The 14,857-nt window shown below is 46.3% G+C and overlaps 1 protein-coding gene across 3 annotated transcripts in view; it reads left to right on the top strand.

The window, feature by feature from the left end:
* CEP85L (centrosomal protein 85L) overlaps positions 1-14,857 on the top strand; it is a 119,486-nt gene that overhangs the window by 1,438 nt on the left and 103,191 nt on the right. The gene's annotated exons all lie outside the window — the stretch shown is intronic.

Raw genomic sequence — 14,857 nt, 5'->3', positions numbered from 1 at the left:
CATTGTGTGTGTACATGTGTCCTCAGGACTGGGAGGGCAACTACTTCCTACTGTCCATTGTGTATGTACATGTGTCCTCAGCACTGGGAGGACTACTACTTCCCACTGTCCATTGTGTGTGTACATGTGTGCTCAGCACTGGGAGGGCAACTACTTCCTACTGTCCATTGTGTGTGTACATGTGTCCTCAGGACTGGGAGGACTGCTACTTCCCACTGTCCATTGTGTGTGTACATGTGTCCTCAGCACTGGGAGGACTACTACTTCCCACTGTCCACAGTGTGTGTGTACATGTGTCCTCAGCACTGGGAGGACTACTACTTCACACTGTCCATTGTGTGTGTGTGTACATGTACATGTGTCCTCAGCACTGGGAGGACTACTACTTCACACTGTCCATTGTGTGTGTACATGTGTCCTCAGCACTGGGAGGACTACTACTTCACACTGTCCATTGTGTGTGTACATGTGTCCTCAGCACTGGGAGGACTACTACTTCACACTGTCCATTGTGTGTGTGTGTATACATGTACATGTGTCCTCAGCACTGGGAGGACTACTACTTCACACTGTCCATTGTGTGTGTGTGTACATGTACATGTGTCCTCAGCACTGGGAGGACTACTACTTCACACTGTCCATTGTGTGTGTACATGTGTCCTCAGCACTGGGAGGACTACTACTTCACACTGTCCATTGTGTGTGTACATGTGTCCTCAGCACTGGGAGGACTACTACTTCACACTGTCCATTGTGTGTGTGTGTATACATGTACATGTGTCCTCAGCACTGGGAGGACTACTACTTCCCACTGTCCATTGTGTGTGTACATGTGTCCTCAGCACTAGGAGGACTACTACTTCACACTGTCCATTGTGTGTGTGTGTGTGTGTGTGTGTGTACATGTACATGTGCCCTCAGCACTGGGAACTCAACTACTTCACACTATCCATTGTGTATGTACATGTGTCCTCAGGACTGGGAGGACTACTACTTCCCACTGTCCATTATTTGTGTGTGTGTACATGTGACCTCGGGACAGGGTGCTCAACTACTTCCCACTGTCCATTCTGTATGTACATGTGTGCTCGGGACTGGGAGGACTGCTACTTCCCACTGTCCATTGTGTATGTACATGTGTCCTCAGGACTGGGAGGACTACAACTTCCCGCTGTCCTTTGTGTGTGCATGTGTCCTCAGGACTGGGAGGACTACTACTTCCCACTGTCCATTGTGTGTACATGTGACTTCAGGACTGGGAGGACTACAACTTCCCGCTGTCCTTTGTGTGTACATGTTACCTCAGGACTGGGAGGGCTGCTACTTCTCACAGTTCTTTGTGTGTACTGCTAGATGTACATATGTCTGTGTGTGCAGTGCTATATGTGTGCATAAAGTGTGTGTGTATATATAATATATATCGTAGGTGATGGTATGCCTAGTGAGGTCACCCCTATCGGGAGAGCAGTAGTGACGGTGCTGCCCACATAACGGTGTGATTTCAGCTCTCCGGCTTGTCACTAGTGGACTTTCTACCAGACATCTGTCCTGTAGATGGGACGAGGTTGTTCTCCAGAGTTTTCGCTGCTCGTCTTGTAGAAGAGGCTTCTGATGTCACTAGGAGGGTCCTCACTATAGGAAGTAGCCGTCCCGATCAGTAGATATTTCCCCTGATTGCTAAATGTTGCTTTCTCCATGACTCATGGACAGGAAGTGAGGGAGTCACGTTGGCCAACTTTGGACCGTCCTGCTATTAACGTTCCTTCTAGAGGACTTCATCAACTCCTAGAAAGGTGTCTAAAAACCTGGACGGGAGGATCAATCCGTGTCAGTAATGTTCCATTGCCTTAAATTTATTGTTTATTACATTTTACTAAATTCTTTAATTTTCAGTTCCCTTTTGAATGATGGTTATGCTTCTTTCCTGTCGATTTTCTGTTCCTTACCATTCCCACCATCTCTTCTTGCTGTCAGTGGGTATTTTGGGCTACACATCAAGACAATAAAAACTGTGCTGACGCTGGTCTCCAGCGCTCTGTTGAGCTCTTGGACCCTGTGGAGGAGATACCATAAAGGCTTCAGACCCAATTATTGGCTGATAGGCCAGGCACCTGTATCACATGGACACAGTCCATCGCTGTGATGTAGATGTCTAGACCCTATAACTATGGTTGGATCAGGGCAGATCTCCCATCTGTGACCTTCTTCTTGTTTACATGCCGCCTCTGCTCGGACGGTCGCTGACAACTGTGATGCAGGAGCCTGTGCCTGATCTGCTGGTGGCCGTCACCCCTACAATCCTATTTAGCCCTAATTGAGTGATTGGCAGGATCACAGGCGGCTTTGTGTGCTGCCAGCAGTTGTGGAGTTAATGCCTGCTAACGGCTCATTGTTCTCTCTCATTCATTGGCGTGTGATGATATTGATGGAGGTTGTTGTTGGTCATGGTGACTTTTCCTGACATTGATTGGTGAGATAGTGAAATCTGAACTTGAAGTGTGTGATAGTTTGGGGCAGGATCTCAAGGACTATCTGCTAGATCTGCGACTATGGGAGGTGCAGCACCATAATGCGGCTCCACATTGCAGTCATTTGGGAAAACATTGATATGGTGTGTGCGAAAAGCAAGGGGTTAATTTCAGGTAGAACTTGGGTCTTTTGTCCAACAAGTCTTGTCCTACATCCTCCATCTAGCACCCAGACCCTGGCAGGGGCAGCAGGAAACGTATCAGGCATGGACCTGAGCTAGTGAGTAGGGCTATGTTCACACCTAGCGTTTGTTTTTTTTTTGCAGCTGAAACCTGCTTTATTGGAAGTAGAAAATGCTACTTTTAAAACTCCAATGTGGCTGCGTTTTGTTTGTACATGTCTGATTTGTCTACAGTACGTGTTTAATAATAATAATAATAATTCCCCAAAAATGTAGTGTTTTTTTCATTACTTTTTATTGGCAACAAAATGCTGCAAAAACATTGAAAGAATTGATGCTGCAGTCAGGGGAACAAAAACAATGGTGCGTATGAGGTTTCTGAAATCTCAGCTTTTGCTGATAAGGTAAAAAGCAGCTTAATGTTTGCAAAAACTGCTTCATGTGAACATACCTAAGATAACAACTAAGTGCACCTATTAGGAAACTCAACCAGTGCTAGATCTTGTACTTGGTGCAGTCTTATTACTACAGGTTTGCAATAGAGGAAGTGGGCAGGGATGGGGGGCAGGGGTTGGGGGCTGTGTCCCAGGCCCGGACAATGTGCAGCCATGTTACTGGGATGTTTCTCATTAGCCTTACAGCACATGTGGGCAACGTATGGAAACAATCAAACATCAATGAACGTACTGCGTTCTGCCTGCACCGAACATGGGGCATTGCTGCAGGCTCTTAATAGATTTGTTCTTGAAACCATTCTAAAACCTCCACGGTGTGATCACGATTTCACAGATGGTATCCTGTAGGTATGAGTCTGATATAAGGAATCGTATAGTATTATCTGTGCTACAGCAGGTATTTTGGAATGATCTGTTGTTAAAGGGAATCTGTCAGTAGGATCACCCCCCCCCCCCCCAAGTGTCTATATGGGCATGTAGGTCGTAGGAAGCTGAATAAGAAGGTACCTTGCTATCCATGTTTTACTTAGAATGTAAATGAGCTGTTAAGATCTGTGGGTTGGATGTAGATCTCGGCGAGCATCTGCTTCAAGAGCTTAGAATAAATGAAACAATAATAATAATTTTATTTATATAGCGCCAACATATTCCGCAGCGCTTTACAACTTATAGAGGGGACTTGTACAGACAATAGACATTACAGCATAACAATAAACAGAGATCAAAACAGATACCAGGAGGAATGAGGGCCCTGCTCGCAAGCTTACAAACTATGAGGAAAAGGGGAGACACGAGAGGTGGATGGTAACAATTGCTTTAGTTATTTGGACCAGCCATGGTGTAAGGCTCGGGTGTTCATGTAAAGCTGCATGAACCAGTTAACAGCCTAAGTATGTAGCAGTACAGACACAGAGGCTATTAACTGCATAAAGTGTATGAGAACATGATGCGAGGAACCAGTGATTATGGTGTGTTTTTTTTTTTTGTTTTTTTTTAATGGGCCACACAGGGATAGTTAGATTAATGCATTGAGGCAGTAGGCCAGTCTGAACAAATGAGTTTTTAGGGCACGCTTAAAACTGTGGGGATTGGGGATTAATTGTATTAACCTAGGTAGTGCATTCCAAAGAGTCGGCACAGCACGTGTAAAGTCTTGGAGACGGGAGTGGGAGGTTCTGATTATTGAGGATGCTAACCTGAGGTCATTAGCGGAGCGGAGGGCACGAGTAGGGTGGTAGACTGAGACCAGAGAGGAGATGTAGGGTGGTGCTGAGCCATGGAGTGCTTTGTGGATGAGGGTAGTAGTTTTGTACTGGATTCTGGAGTGGATGGGTAGCCAGTAGTGTTGAGCATTCCGATACCGCAAGTATCGGAATTCCGATACCGAGTTCCGATACTTTTGTGATATCGGGAATCGGTATCGGAACCATATTCATGTGTAAAATAAAAAATTAAGATAAAAAATATGGATATACTATCCTCTCCGGCGTTGCAGCTTCTGATTGGTCGCGTGAGCGCTCATGTGACCGCTCACGCAACCAATCACAAGCCGCGATGTCATCGCAGGTCCTTCACGCGCTCATTCTTAGGAACGGAGGCTCCCGGTTACGGCGGTAAGGTCCAGGGGCCGCCGGAGAGGTGAGTATATCGAATATATATATATATATATATATATATATATATATATATATATATATATATATATATATATATATATATATATATATATATATATATATATATATATATATATATATATATATGTATGATATACTCACCTCTCCGGCGGCCCCTGGACCTTACCGCCGTAACCGGGAGCCTCTGTTCCTAAGTATATCCATATTTTTTATTTTAATTCTTTATTTTACACATGAATATGGATCCCAGGGCCTGAAGGAGAGTTTCCTCTCCTTCAGACCCTGGGAACCATTCCGATACTTTGCGTCCCATTTGAAATGCATTGGTATCGGCGAGATCCGATATTTTGCCGGTATCGGCCGATACTATCCGATACCAATACCAATGCATATCGGAAGGTATCGCTCAACACTAGTAGCCAGTGTAATGACTGGCACAAGGTAGAGGCATCGGTGTAACGGTTGGTGAGGAATATGATCCTGGCTGCAGTATTCAGGACAGATTGGAGCGGGGAGAGTTTGGTAAGAGGGAGGCCAATTAGTAGAGAGTTACAATAGTCCAGACGGGAATGAATAAGTGAGACAGTAAGAGTTTTTGCAGAGTCGAAAGTAAGAAAAGGGTGAATTCTAGAAATGTTTTTGAGATGCAGATAAGAAGAGCGAGCCAGTGATCAGATGTGGGGGGTGAATGAAAGCTCGGAATCAAGGATGACCCCAAGGCAGCGGGCATGTTGCTTTGGAGTAATGATGGAACCGCATACGGAGATGGCAATGTCAGGCAAAGGTAGGTTTGTAGAGGGAGAGAACACGAGGAGTTCAGTTTTTGACAGGTTCAGTTTCAGATAGAGGGAGGACATGATGTTAGAGACAGCGGTAAGACAATCACTGGTGTTTTCTAAAAAGGTTGGCGTGATAACAGGAGAAGAGGTGTATAATTGGGTATGAAAGGGTTCATTACCAGGCTGAGACATGTAATGACTGACAGTCTGCTCTCCTGATCTACATGTCTCCCACTGGTGATGAGCCCTTTTCGGCAGAGCACACGTGGATTCCGTCTGTATCATTACAGCCAATGGACCTGTTGGCGCATACATCCATTTCCTGTTTGTGGGGGATTTGGACATAAGCCCAGAGGGTGCCCTCTTTTGGATGCACATAATGAGCCTGGATGTCAGCACGGTGTCCGGTGCCTCGTTCACAGTGTACACTGTAGTGCGGAGCAGCTGACTCTGACCCCATTGTTGGCACCCTGTGGTGTACGCGGGGCGTGCTATCACAGCCGGTGAGTCTCCCCCCATCCCTTCCTAATATTCTGTGCTCCCTCATGCCCTGTCTTTCTGCAGTGTGTAGATATGGTTGTACTGACCTGAAGGTCCTTACAGGAATATTTACTCCTTGGCTCTTTCATGTCCTTTTAGTTGTTTTTAGCAGCAATTTAGTAAAAGAACTATGCAGTGTCGTGTTATGGGTTCCCAATGCTAAACCTTGGGCTCGGCCTACTGCCTGCATGGCACTTATCACCCACATAAATAGCGTGTGAGCGAGGCTACGGTCCGTGAGGGAAAATAATGCCGCCGTCCAGGTTCCTCTGATTTACCAGATCGTGCTTATTCTCTAACAGACGTACCACAGTGCCATAATGGTGCCATTATATTCTCCCGGCCGCCCCGAGTCCAGAACACTGCCGTCTTGTGTTTTACCGTACGCTCCTAATTAGGTTAAAAACACAATTAACTCCTTGTAAAAAAAAAAAAAGCATTTTCCATGAAGAAAGAAAACTGGAGAGTATGGAAAACTCTGAACTGTTATATTCTGTCGCCTCGGTCAAATGTTTGTAAGATTTTTGTTATGATTTCTAAGGGAAGCCAGCGATTGGGGCGGCCATAACCCGGAAGCTTCCCCTTGGTTGTGCTGCATTACTAGGCACGATGGCCTCTGGTACAGACCGGGCAAAGTGTGGCCTGGCACTGCTGAAGGCACCATGCGGCCGGCTTCTCCTTTCCACCGCTATCTGCATCCTCAGGATGGCTGTAATGGAGGAGAGCAATGCCGGCTCTTTCTTCCACCATTCAGCCCGTGTCACCGTGAAAGACGAGAGACGCATGGACATCACAGGGACAAGACTCAGATTGTATTGTGAAAAATTACATTTATGAATTTTTTTTCTTCATTATTCCTATGTATGTTTGCTATACGATCCTATACATAGCACTACTACATTACTCTGATGAGTACACTGGCGATTTTTAGAGTATATTTAATAGTTCCTTAACAATTGGCAACACTAAACTACAGTGTTGGGGTCCATCACTGTTTGCTCATACATGGCATGGTTGGTGATCTCATCTGGGCACAGGACATCCCCGCTAAGGTTCCCATACACTCCATTGGCCAAGCCTGCATGGGTTATCTTGGTGAGAGGGGAAGAAGACGCTCACAGACTTCTGGCAGTGGCTCCTCTCACATGGGGACATAGATCATGGCATTACAACATGGCGTGCTGAAATCAGTAAACGTGATCCCTCTTTCTCTGGACATTTGCTGCCATGTTCAGGCAGTTTACATCTCATGAAGATGAGCACATTAACCCCAACAGAGCACTACACCCTGTTTTCACTTTTAATTGGATGACTGTGACTCTTAGCAGATATTCATGGAGCCGTAGGGCAGAGCTCAGTCGCCGTAGGGCAGAGCTCAGTCGCCGTAGGGCAGAGCTCAGTCGCCGTAGGGCAGAGCTCAGTCGCCGTAGGGCAGAGCTCAGTCGCCGTAGGGCAGAGCTCAGTCGCCGTAGGGCAGAGCTCAGTCGCCGTAGGGCAGAGCTCAGTCGCCGTAGGGCAGAGCTCAGTCGCCGTAGGGCAGAGCTCAGTCGCCGTAGGGCAGAGCTCAGTCGCCGTAGGGCAGAGCTCAGTCGCCGTAGGGCAGAGCTCAGTCGCCGTAGGGCAGAGCTCAGTCGCCGTAGGGCAGAGCTCAGTCTCTCCGCGCGGCAGAGCTCAGTCTCTCCGCGCGGCAGAGCTCAGTGCATACATTATTTTATAGATCTCTTTGACCTGATGGTGCTGATGTTCTTACTTTAAACATCCATTTCTGTCTGGCTTTATCCTGATATTAGAATTATCATTTTGAGACCTTCTAAAAAGTGAGGCAACTCATGAGTCCAATTGTACTCCATCTCTGCCCACCCAGCCAGACTGACAGCGGAAGGTGGTGTACTGGACGGTGTGAGACCTCAACAGCAGCAGCAGGGAGGAAGGAGCCCTTTAAAAATTACATGTCATAATTAGAGAAGCTGTAAAAGACTGTACACCAGATTCATCAGGTCTTTAATGATGTATTCAGTTTGTGTCGTGAAATTTTGTAAAAGATCTGTTTTTATAGGAAGCTATTCTAAAAGTCGGAAATTGAATTTCTGAATAATAAGTTGGCTAATATACAATCTCTCGTTGCAGTGTAGATTCACCTGACCAAGCGCTGAAAGTCCCCTCCGGTTCTGACAGTCGGCTGCTTGTTGATTCAGCAGATATATTGGGTCGAGACATGATGTTAATTATATGAATGCAGACGGGTAATCTAACCTCGACATAGCGTGTTTTTATGTCTGTATTTATATCCACATGCGAAGATAGCCGGCTAATGGAGACTGGCTTGGATTTCTGATGAGCTAATAATAAGTGGGAAAAAAAAAAAAGTTGGAGACCTTCTAAAATGAAGTAAGATGCCAGAAACAGATTCTGTGCTTGGCCTTGCTTTTTATCAGCTGTGTGTGATAACCTCAGTGTTTGCCTCCAATATGGATTCTGGTGATGAGTTATCATGCAGTGGATGGGTGATCGGCACTAGATTGGCGGAGGTCCGACCGTTGTCCACCAAGTCGCCAGAACGTGGGTCTCTCTTCCGTGTATGAATGGAGTGGTGGTGGAGAAGGGTCTGATGGATACAGCCGAGAGCTGCTCCTACAATGATGATGTCTTCTCTATTATTCACGTGACTGCCGCAGCCAATCGCTGGCTTTAGTGGTAATGTTTGTATTTGACGTGCGAATGCTGAGGCCAGTGATTGGCTGCAGTGGTCACAGGAATGAAGTCTGGTATGTGATTTCTGCAGGACTAGTAGGAGACATTTGGTGGTCCTGGAGAGGCAGGGTGGTGAGTAAGTTATCATAGTTATTAAGTTTTAAATCTGCACCAGGATGTATATGTATGGGGATGGGGAGGAATAGCTATCAGCCCTGCATTCTGTTGACCGCTTTTGGAAGTGGGCACCTTAGAGTGTGTATTCCTCTTTATCCTGGCAGACATAGGGAGATATACACGGTGCATTTTCTGAATTCTTTCACCCAACAAATAGCTGCTGCCTCCATTGTTGTGGCTTTCTTCCGGTGTTGTGACTCTCTTCCTTGTGTCTCACTTATCTCTTTAATCAATGACGGGAACATGAGGTTACCATTTACAGATACGTGTTTTTTTAGAAGCGAACAGTGTATTTAGGCCACCATATGTATTAGGGCTCCGATAATCTGGTCACGTTCACCCATACAAGTCTATGGGTGCTTGTGAAACATTGCACTGCAGTCTGATGTAATCTGAGTGCAGTCTGGCAGCCATAGGCTCAGACAATGGAGAAGATGGAGAAATTAAGTTCTCCATCTTCTCCGCACCTGTGCTCCAATGTTCTCATGCGAGTGATCACAGTACGCTGGCACTCGGTACTCTTCCCAGACTCTGACAAAGTATGAGCCGAGTGTCCTTACCGTAATCAGCCCGCTTCTCTCACATCAGAGGACATGTGCTCGTCTGAGCCCAGCCGTAGACTCATTTTGGCCCTTATTGACTGTATTTTGGCAGATGATTGCCGGGTAGATAAGGATCGTTTGTGTCCGATTTCTAACTGTTGCGCTTTAAGTTCTATAAAAAATAAGCTACCAGCAGAAGTGTCTGGCATCAGGCTCTCTTATAGAGAACACAGGGGTGCCATGCCGAGCGAGCGCTCCTCTGTAATGGGAGGTCATTACAGCTCCCGACCAAACGACACATTTTAAAGGGAACCTGTCACCACAAAACACAGTCCATAATCTAGAGCATAGGGAGATTATTATATAGATTTGTGAGAAAAGCTTCAGTATAACCTGTGTTTTGCTCATCTAATCCTCTGCTCTTTCTAAGATTTTCGGTCCAGTGGGCGGTGCTATCAGTGATTGACAGTTACTCCTGTATGCACGCCTATACAAAGAAAGCTGACAATTATTGATAGAATCGCCCACTGGCTAGAAAATCCTAGAAAAGGCGGAGAATTAAGTTATTAAAACTCAGGTTATACTGAATGTTTTCTCACAAAGCCATAGATGAATCTTCTGTGCCCCTCCTGCTCCAGAGCATGGTGCCTGCAGTTTAGATGGCATCTTATTGGTGACAGGTTCCCTTTAATTCTTCATTCACATAAGCACCATGGGTTGTTATTTGTACAAAGCTTGAGGAGGCAAATGTGTTTTTTTTTTTTTTTTTTTTAAACCTTGACTAGAGATGAGTGGATCGATTCTCTCTCGTGCCGGGCCTTTAGTCCGGTGTCCAGGTCTGTGGCACCCAGCAGTTAGATGGTAGACCTGCGGATCTCTTGCCCTACTGTGTCCATGACACAACGTTTGATTCATCATGGCTGGCATGACATCATGTGTACGATGTGATGCACAGATGACGACACCCGTCCTTGCTATTCCGTACTGGGGATGCCGGGAGATTGGCGGGTCTCCCATCTGGCTGCCCGGAGCCGCTGGACTGGAGTCTCTCGAATCGAGCCGCTCATCTCTGACCAAGACTGGTCCTTGCAGAGTTGGGTGGCTCTAGTCGTAGTTGAATGTTGATTTTTGCGGTTATTATTGCAGTATTCTAGGACTGGATTGTGGTGATAGGAGTTCTGCAACATGTTTTCTGTTCTACATAAGATATTTCCCCCTGTTTATTTACCCCTGCAGACGCTGACGGCGATTTGAAGGATCTGAATGTAAAATGTAGGTCGCGCGATCCGTGTAATATATGGATTTCATCCGCTGGATGCAGCCGGCCTGTAATTTGCCAGGCAGATGATAAGCAGGGGCTGCTTGCTCACAGACATAACAACCACGTCACAATGATGCCTTTCATCACTGAGGAGAGCAATTGTTGGGAAGTGTCCTCACGACGAAGAACACTTTGTACCCACGTGATTTCTTTTCATGGCAGGAATTAGAAGTTTTGTCCTATAAAATCCCACATTGTTTTCTCACTACGCACAAAAAGCTGGATTTTTCAAGCCACCATGCTTCGAAAGAAGACCTTTTTAGTGTCATGAGTTCCTCATGAGCTCTGCATGTATAAAGTTTGTGGTCCTGGGTCACATCTCATGAATGATGTCAGTTCTGCTAAAGGCCCCGTCTCACATAGCGATTTACCAACGATCACAACCAGCGATACGACCTGGCCGTGATCGTTGGTAAGTCGTTGTGTGGTCGCTGGGGAGCTGTCACACAGACAGCTCTCTCCAGCGACCAACGATCAGGGGAACGACTTCGGCATCGTTGAAACTGTCTTCAACGATGCCGAAGTCCCCCTGCAGCACCCGGGTAACCAGGGTAAACATCGGGTTACTAAGCGCAGGGCCGCGCTTAGTAACCCGATGTTTACCCTGGTTACCAAAAAAAACAAACAGTACATACTCACCATCTGATGTCCGTCGGGTCCCTTGCCGTCTGCTTCCTGCTCTGACTGAGCCGCCGTACAGTGAGAGCAGAGCGCAGCGGTGACGTCACTGCTGCGCTGTGCTCTCACTGTACGGCCGGCAGTCAGTCAGAGCAGGAAGTAGACGGCAAGGGACCTGACGGACATCAGATGGTGAGTTTGTAGTGTTTGTTTTTTTTTACATTTACGCTGGTAACCAGGGTAAACATCGGGTTACTAAGCGCGGCCCTGCGCTTAGTAACCCGATGTTTACCCTGGTTACCAGTGAAGACATCGCTGGATCGGTGTCACACACACCGATTCAGCGATGTCAGCGGGGCCTCAACGACCAAAAAAAGGTCCAGGCCATTCCGACACGACCAGCGATCTCGCAGCAGGGGCCTGATCGCTGGTACGTGTCACACATAGCGAGATCGCTACTGAGGTCGCTGTTGCGTCACAAAACTAGTGACTCAGCAGCGATCTCGCTAGCGATCTCGCTATGTGAGACGGGGCCTTAAAGCTCCGAGGGTTTTATTTGCACCAAAAATCCAACGTTTCGACAACATGTGCAGCAATGGTTGTAAAGCATTGGAGAAGATGATTTTGATGTTGTCTCTTATGTTAGATTCTAGAATTGCACAATTTGCAGGGCTGGTGTGTGATTTCTATATGCTTCCTTAACCCTTTAACTATTAGACTGATGAAGCTTGTTCCAGGTGTAATGAATGTGCACGGCCTTGCGGTTTCCATGAAATGTCATGTAACCACACACTGGTCTCAGATGCTCACCAGACTGGCATTTGGGAGAATGAATCCTGTAGAACAGGCTCTAATGAGATCCCTAGTGTACAGCACTACAGGATTACATGTCTACACCGGCGCCCTGGTCTCTCACGGATCAGGTGGTCTGCCTTCCTCCTCCTCCTCTGTACATCCTTCCTGCCTGATTAGGAGCCTTGCAAAACCTAAGATGTTCAAAGAGAACCCTCACATGTCTGTCTTGGTAAATACATGTATGTTCCATGAAATCGATCTAATCTATCTATCTAAGTTATAGTTTTTGTTTTTCTATATGCACAATTTTTCCAGTAATGCATTTGATGTTTGGAGTGTTGAGGGGATTTTTTAAATAATAAAATTTATACTAATTATTTATCCCCTTGATAAATAATAAACAGGTCCTGGTTAGTTGCACCTGCGTAGCTAGGACTAGAGCCAGGCCATGTGTTCACTGGTCCACCAGCTGGGGCAAGCTGAGCAGAGTGTATATACACTCACCGGCCACTTTATTAGGTACACCATGCTAGTAACGGGTTGGACCCCCTTTTGCCTTCAGAACTGCCTCAATTCTTCGTGGCATAGATTCAACAAGGTGCTGGAAGCATTCCTCAGAGATTTTGGTCCATATTGACATGATGGCATCACACAGTTGCCGCAGATTTGTCGGCTGCACATCCCAAAGATGCTCCATACAAGGCAGGATGGATCCATGCTTTCATGTTGTTTACGCCAAATTCTGACCCTACCATCCGAATGTCGCAGCAGAAATCGAGACTCATCAGACCAAGCAACGTTTTTCCAATCTTCTACTGTCCAATTTCGATGAGCTTGTACAAATTGTAGCCTCAGTTTCCTGTTCTTAGCTGAAAGGAGTGGTACCCGGTGTGGTCTTCTGCTGCTGTAGCCCATCTGCCTCAAAGTTCGACGCACTGTGCGTTCAGAGATGCTCTTAGGCCTACCTTGGTTGTAACGGGTGGCGATTTGAGTCACTGTTGCCTTTCTATCAGCTCGAACCAGTCTGCCCATTCTCCTCTGACCTCTGGCATCAACAAGGCATTTCCGCCCACAGAACTGCCGCTCACTGGATTTTTTTTCTTTTTCGGACCATTCTCTGTAAACCCTAGAGATGGTTGTGCGTGAAAATCCCAGTAGATCAGCAGTTTCTGAAATACTCAGACCAGCCCTTCTGGCACCAACAACCATGCCACGTTCAAAGGCACTCAAATCACCTTTCTTCCCCATACTGATGCTCGGTTTGAACTGCAGGAGATTGTCTTGACCATGTCTACATGCCTAAATGCACTGAGTTGCCGCCATGTGATTGGCTGATTAGAAATTAAGTGTTAACAAGAAGTTGGACAGGTGTACCTAATAAAGTGGCCAGTGAGTGTGTGTATATATATATCTCTATCTTTGAGTAACATATCGATACAGGAGGTTCCTTGAAGGCTTTTAGAGAATGGTAATTTTATAAAGTGTTTCGGTCAATTTTCTTTTATTTTTTTTCATTGTCTGTTGCTTAGTAACCATTTATCATTGGCTATAGAATATAAAGGCAACTGTTGATGCCCGCAAGTCATAGTCTACGATTCACAAGGACATACTACTGTCCCAGTATCTGAATGGGGCTTCCTGAAATCTGGGCTGATGCTGAGGAAACGCCATTCACATGAATGGAAGTTATTGTAGGATAGGTTATCTATATCAGTTTGTGGGGTCTGACACCTAGCACTCCCACCGATGTGGGGTGTGTTCAGTGTACTGAGCAGTGTGGCTGCTTCCAGCCTCTGCACCTCCTCTCGCATTCATCTCATAGTACCTGGTAGTGGTCACTAAACAATGTATTGAGTTGCGCTCTTCGCTCAGTACAGCTTACATCCAGCCGCTGGAGCAGAAAACAGCTGATTGGTGGGTGCATAGGGTGTCGGACCCCTACGAGTTGGTGTTGGGATAGGTTATCAATATATTAGACCAATCCCTTTAACTATATTCCTTAGCTCACCTTGTCCATAGCCTGGTTAAACTATCTCTACTGTTTTTATTCATGGAAAGTCGTGCACCCTCACTCCTTTATGGGACCTCAACCAGGAACAGGAAATGTCTGTAATCAAGGCTACTGTCAACAAACCCCATATAATTCCCGCAGTGTTTTCCACGTGGCAACCTTCCAGTGTTGTGGTCAGCCGCCTCTGGTCCCCATAGGAATGAGGTCATCCCGATGGTGTATAGTGTTAGGCCCGCGCAGTCTATTGTTCTTACATATATTTGGCCCCTTGCCGGTCTTGGTTATGGCTGCGCTACACCAGTTGTCCTTTATTAGGTTGTGTTATGAAAAAAGCAGGCGAGTTACTGCTTTAATAATAAAACTTCCCAAATGGCAATTTCTGCTGTGATGTAGAGGAGCTGGCGTAATACAAGAGCAGGCTAAAGTAAGGGTAAGCCCGCATGGCACCCAGTGCGCCACTCTGCGCCACTCTGCGCCACACGCTGCAGCCCTCATTTAGCCTCTTTAATAATAAACATACAGGCTTTTAATCTCGTCCTGCTGGGTGAAGTCATGAAATATAAATGTTTGCAGCCACAGATGATGTCATGCCATTGTGATCTCCGAGCGTAATAACTATCAGATGGACGCTCGGGTCTGGA

This window comes from Ranitomeya variabilis, chromosome 2 (assembly GCF_051348905.1).
Source record: "Ranitomeya variabilis isolate aRanVar5 chromosome 2, aRanVar5.hap1, whole genome shotgun sequence".
In the NCBI taxonomy this organism is placed as follows: Eukaryota; Metazoa; Chordata; class Amphibia; order Anura; family Dendrobatidae; genus Ranitomeya; species Ranitomeya variabilis.
This window is presented reverse-complemented; position numbering and strand designations above follow the sequence as displayed.